This window comes from Rhipicephalus microplus, chromosome 3 (assembly GCF_043290135.1).
Source record: "Rhipicephalus microplus isolate Deutch F79 chromosome 3, USDA_Rmic, whole genome shotgun sequence".
NCBI classification, from domain to species: Eukaryota; Metazoa; Arthropoda; class Arachnida; order Ixodida; family Ixodidae; genus Rhipicephalus; species Rhipicephalus microplus.
In genome coordinates this window covers 187,944,397-187,963,990 of record NC_134702.1, presented here as the reverse complement: position 1 = coordinate 187,963,990, position 19,594 = coordinate 187,944,397, and the positions used below count along the sequence as shown (strand labels likewise).

Sequence of the window (19,594 nt, the reverse complement as noted above, 5' to 3'; positions counted from 1 at the left end):
TCGTATTTTATCGTTACCAGCAGCTCTATCAAGTGTGTTGGGGAAGAATGACTCAAGCCTATTTGTGAATCATCGAAGCATCACACTGACGTCTGCGAAAACGGAGTTTGGCAGTCAAGAAGACTCTCACCAAGGCAGGGGAAATTTTCGATGTCTCAAGCAAGGTCACAAGGCAAGAGACTGCAGAGGAAGGCGAAATTGGGCTAGATGCTCCCGATGCCATGTTACGTCCATGTGTGACCCGTATTTCCAGAAAAGGGTAAACGAAGCATCTGTGACCGCAGTAAACATTCTCTCCGAACAAGTGAGTCCTGTAATACTCCTGCCATCCTTGACGTCCAGAATAGCCAGAACAATGTCTTCAAAGAACTACAGGGTAATCTTTCACCAAGGCAGGGGAAATTTTCGATGTCTCAAGCAAGGTCACATGGCAAGAGACTGCAGAGGAAGGCAAAATTGGGCTAGATGCTCCCGATGCCATGTTACGTCCATGTGTGACCCGTACTTCCAGAAAAGGGTAAACGAAGCATCTGTGACCGCAGTAAACCTTCTCTCCAAACAAGTGAGTCCTGTAATACTCCTGCCGTCCTTGACGTCCAGAATAGCCAGAACAATGTCTTCAAAGAACTACAGGGTACTCTTTGATGAAGAAAGTCAGCGTTTCATCACCATCAAAGCATTTCGCCAACTTGGCTGTCAGCTCTTGCAAAAAGAATCTGTTTTGGTTGGAGTGCTCGAAGGACGAAAGATGTAGAAAATGACAAGAATAGTCTGCGTGCTTCTTCACCCAGAGGAAACAGACAAAGGCATTGCAATTGAAGCTCTGGAAGTAGGGTCTATTTGTGGAGAGCGCATTCCCACTCTGAGGGAAAAGCTGTAGAGAAGATGGAAGAAAGTGGAATGAGTGCTTGAGCACTTTGCTTAGAGGAAGAGAACGAAAATTCTGTATCGCTGCTTATTGGCTCTGACTGCTACTGGCATTTTGTGAGAGGAAACGTGAATGGTGTGTACAACAAATGGAAGAACTTAAAAGCGGTGCACACCAAACTAGGATGGACCAAGCAAGGGCCACTTCCTTTCCCAAGGTCCACTTCCGTTGACTGTTCCACTGTCATTATGGTTGGTACATGCATAAAAGAAGAATGTGCTTCGGAGTCTCCAGCAAATTCAGAAAGTCTTTCTGTCGGAGCTTATGAAGAAACTGAGTTCTGCAACAAACAGACGCTACAGCTGTCCAAGAAATCAGTTGAATGAGGAAGGATGCTGTGAATTTCGACTTCCCTGGAATTAAAAGATCAATGATGACAACAGTCACGTGAGATGAAACAATGTACCTCGATACAGACTCAGCAGGCAGATTCCACAAGTAGATGACACAGCGAGCTGTGAACAAGAAAGGCACTTGTCAGAAACCGTATGGCCTAAATCAATTCCCCATCAGAGCCTTTGTGCGGCGGAATTTTACACAAAGGCAAAAGAAATTTCACAGACCTGTTAGCAAACGGCATATCAGCTGATAAAGTATATGAAAGAGAACTGAGGTGGCATAAACTACTGAAGAACAATTCAAAGTGGTCAGAAGACTTTGGTGAACACGTATTCGTCAGACAACTAAAACGTGCTGCCATGACGTATACTAATTCTGCCAACTTAAATTCACCACTGGAACGACCAAGTGATGCCAAGTGCTTCAGTTCTGCACACTTGCACCGCTGTACCTGTGCAAGTGTGCGGTGGCAACGCACGACTTTAATGACTGTGGGGGAGAACGGCTCATTAGGAATGATCCAAAGCAAAGCTCCGCTGGGATGAGTCCCCCACACATGCACCCTTTTACCACGTTGCCCAAGTGAGCAATGTTCTAAGACCGCACCCACCTGACGATGGTGAGCATCATGGCCTCAATGCTGGTGACCCCCAGGTGCTCCGTGGTGTGGTCCACCCGGTTTTCAAAGACACTCTTCATGATGAAGATGACGTGCTCGATGAACTGCGTGTTGGTGTCTATCACAGTCACCTGCAAGAGCAACAGGTGCAGGGAAGAGATGTACGGCAAGCCAGTCTTAACGATCACTGCTTCCCCATACATTTCAACGAGACAGTTCTGAAATAATTTCAAGCTACAATGAGTAGCAGACCAGCTCAGGTTTTGTGCTGACTGGACAAATAACTTACGTAACAAGGCAAGACAGAGAAATGCAATAAAGCATTCAGTTTAATGAAGTTTAAATTAAACTTGACGTGCGTGATGAACTCGTGTTATATGTGAAATGTGAACATGAAGACAAGGGTGTTCACATATTTCTTGTCATGAAACTATCTTATGCGAGTTTGTTTCTCGCTGGTACCAGATGAAAGCAGTTACATTCCAACCATGAAACAATGTTATGCAAGTTAGTTTCTGGCTGGTAGCAGTTGAAAGCAGTTAAACTCTAACCAGTTATAAATTTTTATCTGGAATGCAAAAAGTGTACCAATATATTGTAGGCATTCATTAAGCACATCTACTATCTTTACACATATTCATCATCATGAGTGGTCGTCATCTTCATCTGCTGTGGGGACTTTGCTTGTCTGAGTTCTGTGCCTTGGGCGTGGTCGCTTCATCGTGTCTTCTGGGCCTAATAAAGGTTGCCTTCACCGTTACATCACAATATATAAAAGTTCACAGACACATTAAACCCTGATATTGCTATGTAATTGCTCATCAATGTTCTGCAAGCACGACGACTTGGTTGCTAAACTGGTAGAATGACAAATTTTATCAGAGTAAATAGATAGCGTTGATATGTGAACTTATCTGGGCGATTTTTCGTCTGTTTGAAAGCACTACTCGGGCTTTCTTCGTTTTCGTTTTACTGATCGCAATGATGAAAGCCTCATGGCTACATTTTAAACATAAAGCACAGTGCCCATGCCTCAACACAACGAGTGGTGTGTAAATACAAAAGCAGCTTGAAGAATTCAAGTCGAAATTTTTTTAAAAGCTTTTTCGGGCTACACAGGATCACAGAGTCTGTGCCACAAAGTAACATGGCACACGGCCCTTGGTATTTCAAGGAAAGGCGATCGCTTACTCATTTGTAGAAGAAATGTGTTTCCAGATTAAGGCAACATTTCACGAGTTGCCATGCAGCCTGCTGAAGCTACCATTGTTAATTTTTTGAAAAAAAAAAAAAAACAGAGAGCTCGAGTGGTGAGACTGATTTTTTAAGGAAAGTAAGGGACGAAGCAGTAATGAGGCTACGAAAAGCAAATATAACTAATAAGTGAATCTCCTTGAGACAAGAAAAATGCGTTCAATAACAGGAAATGAATGCTGAAGCAAGCCCAACATGTCTAACCTTCTCTATTCCTAACCTCACCCAACCACCCTCTTTCCGTATTCACTTTTTTTTTTTGTTCGAGTGATGAAGAAAGTTAAACCCTGCTTGATGATCAAGTACTTTCTATTAAACCACCTAAGCTCTGTTCAATGCAGCAACCATATACCATAAGAAGTCTAAGTAGAGGTATGTGAATATTAAAAAGAAAAGTTTGAATAAGACATAAAAGGATGTCCTCTCTGACAAGTCTTCGAATACCATAGGCACCACTAATAAATCATACAAATATTATCCTAATGCTTTATGAACAGTATAAATCTTTAAGTACAATGATTAAGACATTAAAATTAAATAAAAGAAATATTGTAAACGCGAGAAGTAAAGCATGCTACAAAAAGTGCAGGTAGCCAGAAGCTTTTTCTGAAATATAAATCTATTCACCCAATCAAGAGTTGTGTGTTTGCACACAAACCACTAAATTATATTTTTCTGAAACAACGGAAATTCGCTAACACTATGACAGTGATGGAAGCAACATTTTACTTTTTGGGGCAGATTTCAGAGCAGAAAAATTGCCACTTTGAAGCAGCAATAAGTGTTTTTGAATGAGAAAAAATGCTAGTTGGAAGCAGCTAATGGTGTTTCATGTGTAGATGGCAAAATATACCATACAGCTCCTGGAGTTCAAAGCATTGCCAGTGCGTCCTACAATTATTAACACTTGTTACGAAGCCGTATTAACAGAGGACAATCACCGTAACTTGCAGAAAGTAGTTTGTGCTGTGGTGTCGCGGGCATGCTTTTTCCGGTGGAAGAGATGGGGAGATAGAGGAAGGCAAACGCTCGAGCAGTTCCGACGACCCATCAACCAGTTTGGGCGCTTGGGTGCGGTATTCTAGAGACTCTAGTTCAGGGGAAATCCTTAGAAGAAGGAACTTTGCACTCGCAGTCTTTTTGACTGTGCTTGTCTGCTCGGTGAGGGTCACCACGGCCATGCAAAGCATCCAAGAATCCAAAGTCTCTTCGAGCGCGTGCCGGTGAACTGGCTCATGGTGGATCGGGATGTGCAAAATATGCGAGTACATTTACAGTCGAGCCAACAAATAATGGCCCCACTTAAAACGAACTTTTGCTTACAAAGAACAATATCTGCGTGAGCGTGAAAATATACATTGGTTCAATGGCACAAAATCGCACTTACAATGAACGTCTCCGAGCGCCGCTGATCGGTTAGAGTGAACGGAGTCAGCGGTCTGTCGACCTGCCGGGACACCAATTTCTACCCTCGATCAGGCATCCGCGAGGTGCCCATACATTTCTATAGTTAAACGCCGACCCTGTCTTCGCGCCCCTATAGTTGCCGCTCTCCCCGACCACTTTTTGTTACACACCTCTCCGTCCTTTGTCCCCCCGCTACTCTGAGCACCCTGCATCGCCAGACAAGGCCCATGTTTTCACACTGCCACCGACCTTTCGAACACCGGTCAGCCATCTAACCTGTTTTTGATCGCTGGTACTGTCGTTGACGTCGCCGGCTTGGAGTGACCAGACCATTTGCCAACATCGTCGGCCACCGACTGTATCCGATAGTCTGCGTCTGGTGCACGTGCGTACGATACCCCACCGACTGATAATTTGCGATTCGTTTCGTGTTTAAGGCTTGTTCTCGCTCACTTCGCACTCGGCTCAGCATGCCTTTCGCGTGCGTACGGAAGAGCGAAAACGGCTGTTAATTTGCGCGGAAAGAATCGCGAAATATCCAAGTTCGTGATGCCACGCAAACCCGGCGGCACAACAAAACGATTTTTTGACCACGGCCGCCGATTCTTCGAACACCGCCGCGCGCACTGATTCAGGCGGCCATGCACTCTTTCCAAGTTTTTCTACGTGCGTATTTCGTGGACCTTTCAAGCAAGCTAACCAACCTGCCTCCTGCCCGTGTGTTTTGGTTTTCAAGGTCGCCCTCCCACCGCCTCCTCCCCTCTTTTTATCTCGACTCCTTGCCCTTCTCTCGCAAGTCTGCTCACCTGTACTGATCACAACCCTTTCGCCCGTCTTCACCGCTCCGTGACGCTCGCCACGCTGGCTCGAAGTAGTTTCGTTTTGCGACTGCAAATGGGCCCAGAGCTGTTCCACGTGTTCTCGCATGCGTGTCGTATGTGCGCGTCTTGCTAACTCTTGGTGGGCGTGTGTGGTCATGATGGCCGACGAAAGGACTAGCAAGCTTTTTCCTGCCGCTCAACAAAACGTCAAAAGTGTGACCGCTTGGCTTGAGCATAATCCACACGTTAGGCGCCGCTTTGCGGAGTGCTTGCTCATAGCTGTTGACCACTTGGCAGCCAACTTGCCGCTCCGGGCATCCCGGTATTCAGCTGTGGAGATGGTGAATATTTCGTTGGCAGCGGTGACGGCTACATGCGCACGAAACTGTTATCGCAAGGCCGAGTTTGACGACGTCGGGCCCGATGCCAAGCCTGAAGCTTCCGAACAGGGTCACTGCGGCGGCAATTTGTGGCAGCGCGTCGTCGACTGCGACCTGGGAGAGAGGGCGGGACATCTGTTGCGATGGTTTAATTACGGTCGATGATGATGCCGACACTGCGAAACCGTGCACATATTAGGGCATTGTGAATGAAGTACGTGGTGAGAGCGATTTGAAGGATTCAAATTGCGAGATCGACAAAACTTTGAAGCCCGTGCCTCATGCAGCTTATGCCACGGGCCTCGGCAAATGAGCACCCTGCCGTTTTAAATGAACTCGAGACCGTCTTTATTGCTTCTACTCTTCAAAACACATGCATCACGGACTTTTTGAGGCAAAAAAAGTTTGTGTTTTCACTCGCAACTGTTTTTAAAAGCTCTGTTTAATTTACTACGAACTTCGGGATACAGCGAACGGATGCCGCGTCATGCTCAGGTTCGTTATAAGAGGGCTCGACTGTATATATATTTTTTTAACTAAAGCTGGCTAAATATTAGGGGTGTGCAAATTATTCAAGGGCATACATTATGCTAGTAAATATGGTATATGCTTGATATGCCAGCTCTGATTGCATAAACGAAATCAGAGTCAACAAAGCTGCATACTAGCATTCTAGATTCGTTCTGAATGCAAGGAGTGGCACACAGTACATAACAGGGACAGGAGAAGAGAAAGACAACACAGAAGAACTATTCTTCTGCAGTTCTTGTTGCATACTGCGCCCCACTTCTTGTGTTCACAATGAGCCGTTATACCAACTAGCCTGAATGGCTATTTTGCTACAACAGCATTCTATAATAATAGTACACAGATTGTTATTGGTTTGTCTAGTGTTTACGTTAGTCACAAGGTTCATCTTCTTTGCATTCATTTTCTCAGCGCTGTTTCAGAGAAGGTTTGAAGCAGTTGCTTGCAAGAGTCACAGTTTGGAGCAGCACTCTAATCATTACCGTTGTTTCGTGTTAACCACAAAAAATGTCCATTTTCAAATAAAAATGCACTCGATATTCAACAGGATGATTAGCCTCTAAGCACTATTCAATTCATGTTCTGTTCACGCACAAGTACAATTCAAATGCGTCTACTTTTGAGCAACACCAGCCTACATCTGAAATCAAATCAAATTTTAAAATGCATGCAGAGTAGATAGACCAATAGTCAACGAACTTGCAGCCACTCTGGTCAAAGTAAATAGCACTTACGAGCAGTTCAGGTCTGAAATAAGTCTATTATGGCGGTCTATAAAAAGTCTAATATATATATATATATATAAAATTTTTTTTGATGCAGAGACACTGGCATGTCAGTTTTTGCATCCCAATACTTCATCCAGGCTACTATAAAAGCTGCAGTGAAGTTTCTTTGCTTACCTGCAGCAAGATACCGTTGATTTGCAATATCGCATGCCTATTTCAAATATATTCAAATACAGTCGCCGACCGATTTTCCGGACTCCAAAAATTCGGACTTGTTGGATATTCCGGACTTCATAAATGCACCGTCGGGGATCCCATAGAGCTAATGCATTGTTTCGACCGATTTTTCGGGCGAATTCGCCCCTGAAAGTTCGATTTTTCGGACTAAATCGCTCGTTTTGTGCCACGCCCCAAGCCATTGTGAACGCCGCCATGTTGGATTTTCCGTCGGCTTGGCTAAGCTTGGTCTTCAGATGCCTTTCCTGCCTCCGAGATTGGAATGCGCACGCCATATTTTAAGTTTCGGAGGCCGTGTTTGCTTTTTAAAAGACGCGGTGATGGATGCCGTTTTTTCGTCTTCCGTCAACACTATCGTCATCACATCGCACGGGGAGGAGGCGAAAGAAGGATTCTTTTATTGTCGTTGCAGCTTTTTTCAGTCCCCATTCTGCACGTGTTGTGTCGCGTAGCGTCGAGACGTTGTGTGCTTCGCAGCGGCTATCTGCGGCATCGAATTTTGTGTTCTCGGTGCCATGGCTCCGCCATCTGTGCCATCGCGGGAGCCAGGTGGTGTGAAGAAGCGTGGGAAGTATACGACCCTGACGATGGAGAAGAAAGCTGCCATAATCAAGCTAATAGAGAGTGGACGTTCGCAGCTACATGTCGCCGGGTGACGGTCGACGCCGGATGGCGGTCGTCGTTGTTGTCGGACAACGACGACCGCCCGCAGCCGTCGGCGGCGGAGATCGCCAACGCGGTGACAATTTTGTCGAGCGTTTACGGCGACGATGTCACCTTGGCGCAAATACGGGCAAACCAAATTGCCTCCAAGCGTAGTTTGAGGCAAGGCAGCATCAAGGACTTTTTTAAACCTGCCTGATGCAATAAACTTTAGATTTTTGGCAAAAACGAATTTTTCGGACTGTCCGATTTTTCGGACTTTTTTTCGGTCCCCGCCAGGTCCGAAAAATCGGTCGGCGACTGTAATAGTTTTGACTTAAAGCTAAAACACCATTTTAAATTTTATCATTATAAATAATTGTTAATTTTTTCCTACGATTATCTCAAGAAATCGTTGTTAGTCTCTTCAAAGAAGCTTCACATGCAACGCAGCGCTACACACTTATCGGCTTGTCGATCTTGCCAAACGACGCCTCTCGGCCATAGCGCACCATTTTCGGGCCGAAGCAGAAATCGGCGGTCTGTCGGTTTGTCCCGCTCTTTTGGTCGGCCGCGTGAATGCTGCCCGCCTTGGGACCACGCACGGTCCTGCAGTCGCGCGAGCGATTGGGCCGCGAACCAGCATGCACGTCCAGCTTCAAAGACTGTCCCTCGCCCTCCTGTGCGGAGGGAGGGTGCAAGGAGTGGTCAATTTTCCAAAAAGTTACAACGGGGCAGCGACACCACTCACCTGGCCCTGGGGGTCGAAGAACTTCTCGACGATGGCCTTGATCTGATCGAAGAGGATCGGGTACAGAGTCGGGCTCATCTCGTGGGCCACCAAGTCTTTGACGTGCTTCTGGATCTGGGTGCCGAACTTCTCGTTGTGGCACACGAGCAGGCGCAGTAGCTGGCCCACAAACCTGTACAACAATCACAACAGGCTTGTTATACACAATCATCTTTCGGGCAGACAAAAGCTATGGTGTTTATGAGCAGCAAGTGAAAATTAAATCGTCTGCTGCGGACAAAAAGCCTTTGTGCCCAACGAGATAGTAGATGGCAACCATGCTCTTATAAAGGCCCACCACTAACATGGTGTCACAGGCAGTGGTAAACGTAAAAAAAGTCACAGCTTTGAAGGCAAAAGCGAAGTAATGAACACGAGAGCAAGAAATTGGAAGGTCACGCACAGAATGGTAAGCAGATTGAGACGTGCCCTCCGTTTCTCACGCACAAATGACGCATGAATACAGATGAACGCGAATAAGCGTTTCAGTTGTTACTTCACTGTGTCTCAAAAGCGCGCCCTTTTTACAAACGGAGGCTGTGTAACGATTGTAGTGACCTTTGTGCACACTGTAACTACGACAGAACCTTTCCAGTGCAAGCCTTACACCAGCCAAGACGTATGATCCTCCCCACCTAGAGATAAGGCGCCAGAGATCATCCACTACCCTCCTCTATGCCGGCCAAACTAGCATGAGGGATCATACGTCTTGGCTGGCCTGCGGTGGCTCCGCTGGCCACCGCAGGCCAGCCAAGACGTATGATCCTACGCACCAAGAGATAAGGCGCGAGAGATCGTCCACTACCCTCCTCTATGTGGGCCAAAGTACGCGTGAGGGATTAGAGCCACCACAGGCTCATTGCGCTATCTTGCTGATAACGCTGAAAACATGACAGTTCCCCCTCCCCCCTCCCCCGAGATGCCTGCCAACAGTGGTAAGTAGTAGACATAAATAGCTTGCCGTTTGAACTGAAGCAGGTCCCTCAGTGGCACAGTGGATAACGCTTCGCCTGGCATTCACGACGCGGAGGACCCACGCTCAATTTTGTGCGCCGGAGTCTTTTTTGTTTTTTTTTCTTTCTTGCGTTTTCATATACAGTCGAGCCCGCTTAGAACGAACCTGAGCGTGACGCGGCATCCGTTCGCTGTATCTCGAAGTTCGTAGTAAATGAAACACAGCTTTTAAAAAAGAGTTGCGAGTGAAAACAGAAACTTTTTTTTGCCCCAAAAAGTCCGTAATACATGTGTTTCGAAGATTGATATGATTGATATGTGGAGATTAACGTCCCAAAACCACCATATGATTATGAGAGACGTCGTAGTGGAGGGCTCCGAAAATTTCGACCACCTGGTGTTCTTTAACGTGCACCCAAATCTGAGCACACGGGCAAGAACAGAGCGTGTTTCGAAGAGCAGAAACGATAAGGGCGGTCTCGAGTTCATTTAAAACGGCAGGCTGCTCGTTCAGTGAGGCCCATGGCATAAGCTGCATGAGGCGCTGGCTCCAAAGCTTTGTCGTTCTCGCAATCAGATTCCTCCAAATCGCTCTCGCCACGTACTTCATTCACAATGCCCCAATCCGTGCATGGTTCCGCAGTGTCGTCATCATTATCGGCCGTAATTAAATCATCGCAACAGATGTACCACTTGCTCTCCCAGGTCGGAGTCGACGACGCACTGCCACAAATCGCCGCCGCAGTGGTCCTTTTCGGAAGCTTCAGGCTCGGCATCGGGCCCAACAATCTACGAAATCGGCTTCGCGAAAATAGTTTCGCGCACATGTAGCCGTCACCGCCACCCACGAAATATTCACCATCTCCACAGTTGAACACCAGGACGCCCGAAGCGGCAAGTTGGCTGCCAGGTGGTCAACAGCTATGAGCAAGCGCTCCGCAACGCGTCACCTAACACGCAGATTACGCTCAAGCCAAGCGATCACACTTCCGTCGTTTTTTTTTTTTTTTTTGAGCGGCACGAAAAAGCGTGCTAGCCCTCCCGTCAGCCATCATGACCACACATGCACACCAAGAGCAAGCAAGACGCTCTGGGCTCTGGGCGCGTTTCCAGTCGGAAAACGAAACTAATTCGAGCCAGCGTGGCGGGCGTCACGGAGCGGTGAGACGGGCGAAGGGGTTGTGATCAAGAGAGAAGAGCAGACTTGCGAGAGAAGGGCAAAGAGTTGCAATAAAGCATGGAGGAATGAAAGATTCCTTCCTCCGTGCAATAAAGAGAGGGGAGGATGCGGCAAGAGGGCGACCTTAAAAACAAAAACACACTGGAAGGTGGGTAGCTTGCTTAAAAGGTCCGCAAAACTCGTACGTAGAAAAACGAGTGCCAGCGCGCGCAAAAGTCAAAGCATGGCCGCCTCGTTCGGTGCGTGCAACGGCGTTAGAAGAGTCGGCGGCCGTGATCAAGAAATAGTTTTGTTGCGTTGACGGGTTTACGTGGCCTCACGAACTTTGATATTTCGCGATTCATTCCGCCCAAATTAACAGCCATTTTCGCTCTTCCGTACGCGCGCGGAAGGCATGCTGAGCCGAGTGCGAAGTGAGCGAGAACAAGCCCTAAACACGAAACGAATCGCAAGTTATCAGTCGGTGGGGTATCGTATGCCCGTGCACTAGACGCAGACTATCGGATACAGTCAGCGACCAACGATGTTCGCAAATGGTCTGGTCACTCCAAGCCGGCGACGTCAACGACAGTACCAGCGATCAAAAACAGGTTAGATGGCTGACCGGTGTTCGAAAGGTCGGTGGCAGTGTGAAAACATGGGCCTCGTCTGGCGATGCAGGGTGCTCAGAGTAACGGGGGGACAAAGGACGGAGAGGTGCGTAACAAAAAGCGGTCGGGGAGAGCGGCAACTACAGGGGCGCGAAGGCAGGGTCGGCGTTTAACAATAAGAATGTATGGGCACCTCGCCAATGCCTGATCGGTGGTCGAAATTGGTTTCCCGGGAAGTCGACAGACCACTGACCTCGTTCGCTGTAACAGATCAGTGGCGCTCGGAGACGTTCGTTGTAAGTGCGATTTTGTGCCATTGAACCAATGTATATTTTGACGGTCACGCCGATATTGTTCGTTTTAAGCAAAAGTTCGTCTTAAGTGGGGCCGTTATATGTGGGCTCGATTGTATATAGATACGTGTACATATACGGTGCATGATATCCATGCCGCTGCCGGCAAAATTCAGCCGAGAGTGTCCATATAATTGCTATCCCAGTAATAGGCACACCACCATCCGTATGGTTGAAAATTATGACAATAGTGACGTGGACACTTCATTTTGGTTGAATGCGTATGCTATTTTCACTCTTTCACAAATTACAGTTGTGGAGCTTCGTGCTTGCAAGACAGTCCAAATCAAGTAAAACCAATATAACCATGGTTTGATGCCATCAAACAATGCATGTGCTTGCCGGCCATGACGCATTTCAGGTTTTTTGGTGCTCACCACATGCAAAGCATAACCTCATGGTCTACGAGATCGGCACATGCTACTTGGAGACATTGTTAGGCAGCCGGCGATGCAATTCAGGCACCCCCTAGTACCAGTCATCTTACGTGATTCACATGCCTCTGAGTTCCAGAACTATCCAAGTTAACTGAAGCATGACCAAATACGTCCAAATTAATGGGAGTTTCATGCCAAAGGCTTGCGTTATGTACAATTCTCAGTGAACCACATGGAACATCTGAATCAAAAAGGTTTCACTGTACAAGTTCCCCCATTGCACTGACAATAATGCTGTATTTGACTAGCTGCACTTATTGTCAAGGTCTTGCCCATAGCACACAATTCTATGTGTATGGGCAGCTGCCCTAATTTTACAGCACAGCTAACTAGGCTCTTCTTCTCAGTACACAAGGCCAAGAAGAAAACTTCCAAGCCATCCGTACTCGGCACACTCAAGGCACTGATAAAGAACACGAAACTTTCCTAATTCTACCTAGGAGAATACCTAATCACAGATTGCATTACAAGCTTTTTGCTTTCAAAGGCATCTGTATCATTGAACACTTAAACATTTTGTTACTACGCCTATTCAAATCAATCACTGGTGATCGCTGCTTTGGATTGTCGATTTTGGTATGTTGAATTTGTTTCTCGTGAACCCAGCTTTTTCTAGTAGTAAGTCCAGTCACTCAACTTTAAAAATCAGCTTGAATTTGCCCATATAGTGAATTGGCCAACTATTGATTTTTCCCAGACCTTTGTGCAAACCAATGTGTGTTTGTTATTAAAAATCTGCTTAGCTGGCGAACATGACAAAACTGTGTGCCTCGTGGTTATGCTAAGGAAACTTCAAAGTTCTTGAATGAAAATAACCTTTGCAAGTCAAATATCAATTCAAAGTGTAAGCTTCGCAATCTGACAGTGCTGAGCAGTAATAACTGTAAGAAATTCATGCCGACATTTCTATAGAGAGCTGTTGCTAGGAGTAGGTGAAAATTTATTCTACAAAAATATTTTTGAAGGTCCACCGCATGTGTAAAGTGTGGAGATGGCCTTCTCAGCCAGTTTCCAGCAGCGTTAATTTCGCTTGTAGTATCATTACATCAGACACACGGCCGCATCTGGTGCCACTATTTGCTCATATTGTGGTGGCATCACGACCACATGGGTGCGCACCTGCGCTGCAAAAAAAAAAAACAATCGCCGACCGAAAATGTCTTGCAACCACATCTGAATTGAGTGAGGACTAGTTTATAGCCCGAGGATGACAGCACCTCAGCATCAAGTTTTATAGCGATAATGTTATGTGTCAGCCTGAGACATCCACAGCAGTTCTTGGGTTTGTTTTGTTTATGGTTTGTGTTTTGTTTAAAGGAAGTTGACTTCTCCACCGCAAGTGCGTAGCTGCTGACCTTTGTGCACAATTTTATAGCTACTCTGGTTTTGTGCAAGGTCCACACGTCGCCGGGGCACGGTGTGCTGTTGCCAGCTGCAGAGCTTCTCGTCATGACAAGAACGTCACCGGAGCACATCTTGGACCAGAGTACACAGCAGTGCAAAACATTCTAGGATTGCGCACGATATTGTTCTTTTTTATTACAATTTGCTAAAATGCAAAGATATATGCTTATACGTATATATTGGAACACCAGCCTATGGTGAGTCAGGTGGCTCATAGAAAGAGGCGACGCTAGATGAGATAGAAGTTCATTGGGCATCTGATTTAGAGAAGATTATTCCCACCACAGGCATCCATCAATATTGGAACACTTGCAGGCTGTTCTTGCAAAAAAAAAAAACATTACTGAGAAAAGTGTATGAGTTCACTTGTGTCTCACGAAAAACCAAGCAGTGCTTCACTGCATGGCATAAGAAATCAAGCAGCACCTCGCTTCCGATTTTTTTTGTCTATGTTAATAGAGACATACTGTAAAACATTTATTATTCTTTATACTATTCCTGGGTCATTTATCTTGAAAATGTATATTCTGAATTTTCTTTGTTGTGAATATTACTGAAGATATGCTGTTTTTTATTGCATTGTTTACCAGCTGGCAAACCAAAAACTACACACTTCTTTTTAAATTTTTTTCATTTTAAAAATTTTTGTTGCTCTACAACATATATTTTTTAAAAAGAGCATTTGATTGTGTGCAATTTGGCATGCTGGAATGTGTGCCGGAGTACTTTATTGGTTAATCGACGTTTGTTACAATGAGAGCTGAAGGTAAAATAGTCACAAATCTGAAAAAATTATTCATCCAAGCTTCGCTATAGCGACATTTGACTGCACCACAAACAACATCCCCTGTAGTTTGCTGGGCTTTTCAGTCTACTAGTTGTAATTAATGTCGGACCCACACCCTAGTGACACAATGGAACGGAAACTCACTGTGTGACGGGGCAGAACTGGATGTCCTGTCCGGGCGTCAACATTCCCCCGCCGCCTCCTCCGGCCACCCCGGCTGTTGCTCCTCCCCCTTTTGTGCGGGCGTCGAGGGAGGTGAGGGTGCCGCTTCCCCCTCCTCCGTACAAGGAGGATCGGGTGGCGGGCACCAGTGCTCGAGAGGACGAGGAGGGCGACCTGCGCTGAAGGCACACGCCCCCAAGGGCGCACAGGAAGCCCGTCATGTTGGCCCACTCGTTGACCTGGTCTTCGAGCTCGTGCTCGGTGCTCTGGTGGGAGGCGCGCCGCTTGCCGATGGTGCGGTGCAGCGACTCGCAGATCATCTGGCCTTCCTCCAGCTTGGACTTGGGGTAGCTGACCAGCAGCTTGGTCACCGCGTCCCAGTTCATGAATGTGTCCTCCCACGCCTGGACACAAGGAATCACGAAAGCGGTCAATCCGCCAGAACTACGCTTTACAGTAGTAGTATGTAGCAGCTTATCATAAATGTTGAAAAACAACACAAGAGGCAAATAAAGAAAAACAAACAACTTGCATTGATTCAGTTGGCAAAATTAGCAGGAATTTAATAAATTCGATAGAAGATAAACAATGTCAAACAATTGATTTAAGTTTGCACTTTTACAAGAACCTGCATGCCTACTTGAACCTGTCCACAACTATTTATTACACAAAAATGAATTTAACATTTTCGTATTAGGTTCAATATAATTTTTGAGGGTTTACGTACCAACAGTGCACCACACTATGATTAAGAGGGACGTCACAGTGTGGGGGCTCCAAAAATTTCGACAACCTGGGGTTCTTCAACGTGCACATAAATGCAAGTACACGGGCCTCATGCATTTTCACCTCTATCAAAAATGCAGCGGCTACGGCTGAGGTTCAATCTTGTGACCTGATTTTCAGCAGTTCAGCGTCATAACGACAGGACGACTACTGTGGCGGGTTAAGCCTACTATTTTAAAATTTTAACTTTTAACAAAGTAAAGTTGCAATAAGAAAGTGAGTTCCTCAGGTTGCTTTACCCTGGGTAGATATATTTTAAGTGTAGTTACAGAACATTTGGACAATCAATAACAAAATTTATAAGAACATTTTATAAGAGCACGAGAGTCGAGGAGATGGCAAGACTTGAAGCCAGTCATTTTAGAAGTGTATATAACTGGCTGGAGACATAACCAAGAGTGGAATGCCCAAGCAGTGGTGTTGCAGACTTAATGAATGCCCTTGAGAGACACAGCAGTTCATGCCTAATCATTTAGTAAGCATAGAGGAAGCGAGATCACAGCTCGATAAAAATGGCTTGCTTCATGTTCGCCCTGTCACAAGGAATAAGTTATAGGCCTCATTATAATGCAAGAAACAAGCAGGCAGATTATAGTAGAGCATCTGCCTACCCTACCTACAAACTTCAAGATTGATAAATGGCTTCATTTAAGCCCACTTCTTTGCACGCTCATAAACTTTATTTAACAAGCAAAAATTAAGTAATCATATTATTTCCCATCTCCAAATAGGGTAGTGGATGGTTCCCAACAAATTTAAAGCTCCTAGGATTCTGTAATGTGCAGCCAAGCTATGATTATCAAATGTGCTTTCATTCTGCCTCGACCAGAACGTGGCCAATATGGCAGTGAATTTGGCCTGCAACCTTAAAGGGCCATGCAACACTTTTTGAGCATGGTCAAAAAACCCTGCCCTGCGGTAGTCGAGGCTCCGGAGAACATGCAACCCAGGTATTATCGCGCAGCAAGAGACCAGGAATTTGCAATAAATTCCCAAAGTCTACTAAAAGTCACTATATCTTTTCTTGACAAATGATGGTCCAAAATAATTGCATCACACTACCACGTATCACACCACTGGCTGATATTAGCATGGCGCAATCAGGAGTTACTGGGTCAGTCACACAGCAACAGACCCAATTTGGATTGCTCTGCCGATAGGGTTCACACTACAGGTAAGAGTTCACAAGACACAAAAGCCTTTCAATATTTCTCATCTAACTTCAAGTTGTGTCTCCGCCAGCTCACTAATCGCTTAGCCCGGACCGAAAAAGCACTGCGGGAATCGATGATGAATAGCTAAGTGATGCGAAGCCAGTGGAGTTTGATTCCAATTTGATCTACTGTACAAGTACAACTGATAGTAGGGGTGCGCAAATATTTGAACTTTCAAACCTTTTTGAAAAACTGTTGACTATTTGATTAGATTCGCATCTTAATTTTACTATTCAAACTTCCCGAAGACACAGTAAACATTTTTTTCAGCTGTGGCCCCTTCAAATATTTTATATACTTTACGCCATCACACTTTGGTAGTAGAACTGTGCTGTTACAGTGACCCTTTCATATTTGCAATATCCTTCACCGCATCACACTCTGGTGTTGCAACAAAGCTGTCTTTAGGGCTCCACTACAATTGTAAGCAGACTGACTCTTAAAAGCTCTGGTTCGAACCAACGCTGCAGCGGTGGGGGCTTAAATTAATGTAGTTTCAAATTATCAAGCGTGAAAAAAATCAGACCAAAATTTTCAGCCTCATAATTTCAAATGTTTCATACGCTGACATCTATGGGGCAGATTAACAACTTCGAAGGGAGCACACCAACGTCTGCCAAATCAGTTGGGCCTCTACAGTCGTTGAAGACTGGAGAAGTGCAGAAAATAGCGTCATTTTCTTTTATGCGTAAAATGTTGTGACACGACATTGGTTGCAACAAATCATGTAAATAAATACAATGCGGTCCCTGCACTGCCTCATCCTTGATAAAACTAGGGAACGCTATTCCTGCAGCACCTGTGGGGGTGCTGACACCCCCTGTAAAGTTGCTTGCACTGCATGGCGCACGTGTCTCGCCCAAAAGCCGCATTTCGGGTTACAACTACCAAGTGGTAGGTGGCGTTGATCCCCACTATCATCATTATGGTTGGTAGAGTGGTAGCGCCGGTGGTGACCCCTGGCGGAAGGTAAGCCTTGGTGGTGGGCGAGAGTTGAGCTGGTCTCCTCTGCGCGTGGCGGTTGCCGCGATCGGTTGTCTCTAGCGTGGGTTCCCGGTGCGTGGCACCGCACGCTGCGCGTCGAGGGCCCTCGTGGTAAGTCAAGCGCTGGCGACGCTGCCTTGAGTGTGTGTCATGTTATTATTGTGTTTGTCATGTTAATGTGTGTGTTATTGTGTTTGTCATGGAGCGCATGATGATGATGATGATGATCAAAACTTTATTACTCCCAAAAGAGGGGACCGGCCGAGAGGTCGGTTACACTGCTTAAAGGAGGTCAGCGGGTATCCCTTGGGACACCGCAGCCTCCAATGTGTGTGAGATTTCCCGCCGTTGCTGTGCCGAGTCAGTGATATGCAGAAGGGGCTCTCATGTATCTTCTGTGAGAGAAGCGTCAGCGTACTGTGGGCACGTTCATGCCATGTGTATGAGGGTGGCCAATTGTGAGCAGTATTTACAGTGTGGTGTCAAGAGGTGTGTGTATACCTTGCTAAAAGAGTATAGTAATATTGCATAAGGATGACCTAGCATGTTGATAACGATTGATGTACAATAATTCAGCTGACATATCGTCATTCTAAGTTTGTTAAATAAATGTGTGTTGTTAGGGTTGGACTAACTGCGTCTGCTGTGTCTGTTCACTCCAAGAGAGTGTCCCTCACCATCTCGAGACCCCACACACTTCACCAACCTAGTTAAAAGAAATACTTCTATGTTCCTATCTCATAAAAATATGCTGATGATTCTCTGCAACCTTTTTTTTGCAATTTTACTTCGAACTATTACAAAGATACTGTGGAAATATTCAAGAAATATTCTACTGGATTTGCAATCAAACTTTAATGCTTGAATTCGCTTCCCACCAAAAATTGTGCTGTTTGCACAGCTCTTCTTTAGAGTCCTGGTATCTCAAATCAACACATTTTAATACGGGTAATACTCACTAGAGAGCAGCCTTGGGTGCAGTGCTCAATTTTCCTGAGCAAGGCCATGATCCTCTTCTGCAACACTGCACGACCTGAGGAAAAAAAAGAAGGGAGGAGCCAGTGCGCTAAGGACGATAATCTTCAACAAGGCAAAGGAGTGAACCCTGGCCTAAATCACAGGGACCCACATCAAATACATCAGGGTGAGAGGCAGCGATAGAATCATGCTAATACAGCTTTCGAAGACAAACTCAACATCAATGACAAAGAAAAATGTTGAATGGTTACATACCAGTAGTGAGCACAGTGCTGGCAGTGGCCAGCTCCTGGTAGACGTGGTAGTTTGGCAGAAGGTAAGTGACAGTGAGGTCGTCCTGTCCACACCGTATGTCCGCCTCCTCGCAGAGCAGGGCAAAGCAGGACATGGCCACGAGCACGGCGTCGATGTCGACGCTCCAGAGGTACATGAAGAACACCACCTCGAGCTTGATGTGCGCCTGCTTGCAGATGGCCACGTGGGAGCCCAGGTTGGCGTACTCACGGTGCCTTGCCAGGAAGGCATTGCGGCAGCGCAGCACCTCGCGCAGCCACCTCAGCACGTCGGTGTAGCCAATGATCTGGTGCTGGATCAGCTTCTGAGAGATGGAGAACAGTGCCTGCACACGAGGAGAGACGAGTAGCATTCAGCAAATGTCACTTCACACTAGAGCTTCATAAACGGGTCTTAGCATATAACAGATACAAACAGATGCATCCAATTCATATCACTTTGTGGCTAGCCTCAGAGACTTCAGCGTCAGCAATGCAAAACAAGCAGAGATTTTAACAAGCTAGTGATGACGGCAATTACCTATACAGAACAAAATATCATTGATTTTGCTTTATGAAGTTTTATCATAGATGTAAAAATGTACTGTTGAAAAATGAATTTATATTTATTAACAGATGGCCCCAAATATGCCATCATCTGTGGCACATTCCTCCTATGAGCTCTTTTGTTAGAAAAGGTCTGTTTATAAGGACCAAGTTTAGATTGAACTGGTTCAAGAAAGTGAAAGAACTGTTTTACAACACGCCCAACGGCAGGCATATTGAGTTCGGCCAAGAAGATCCACTAGACATAGGCAGA

General features: G+C 45.9%; 1 pseudogene; it reads right to left on the bottom strand.

Moving 5' to 3' along the window:
* The window catches only part of LOC142804079 (neurofibromin-like), a 186,368-nt pseudogene that overhangs the window by 119,327 nt on the left and 47,447 nt on the right, over window positions 1–19,594 (bottom strand).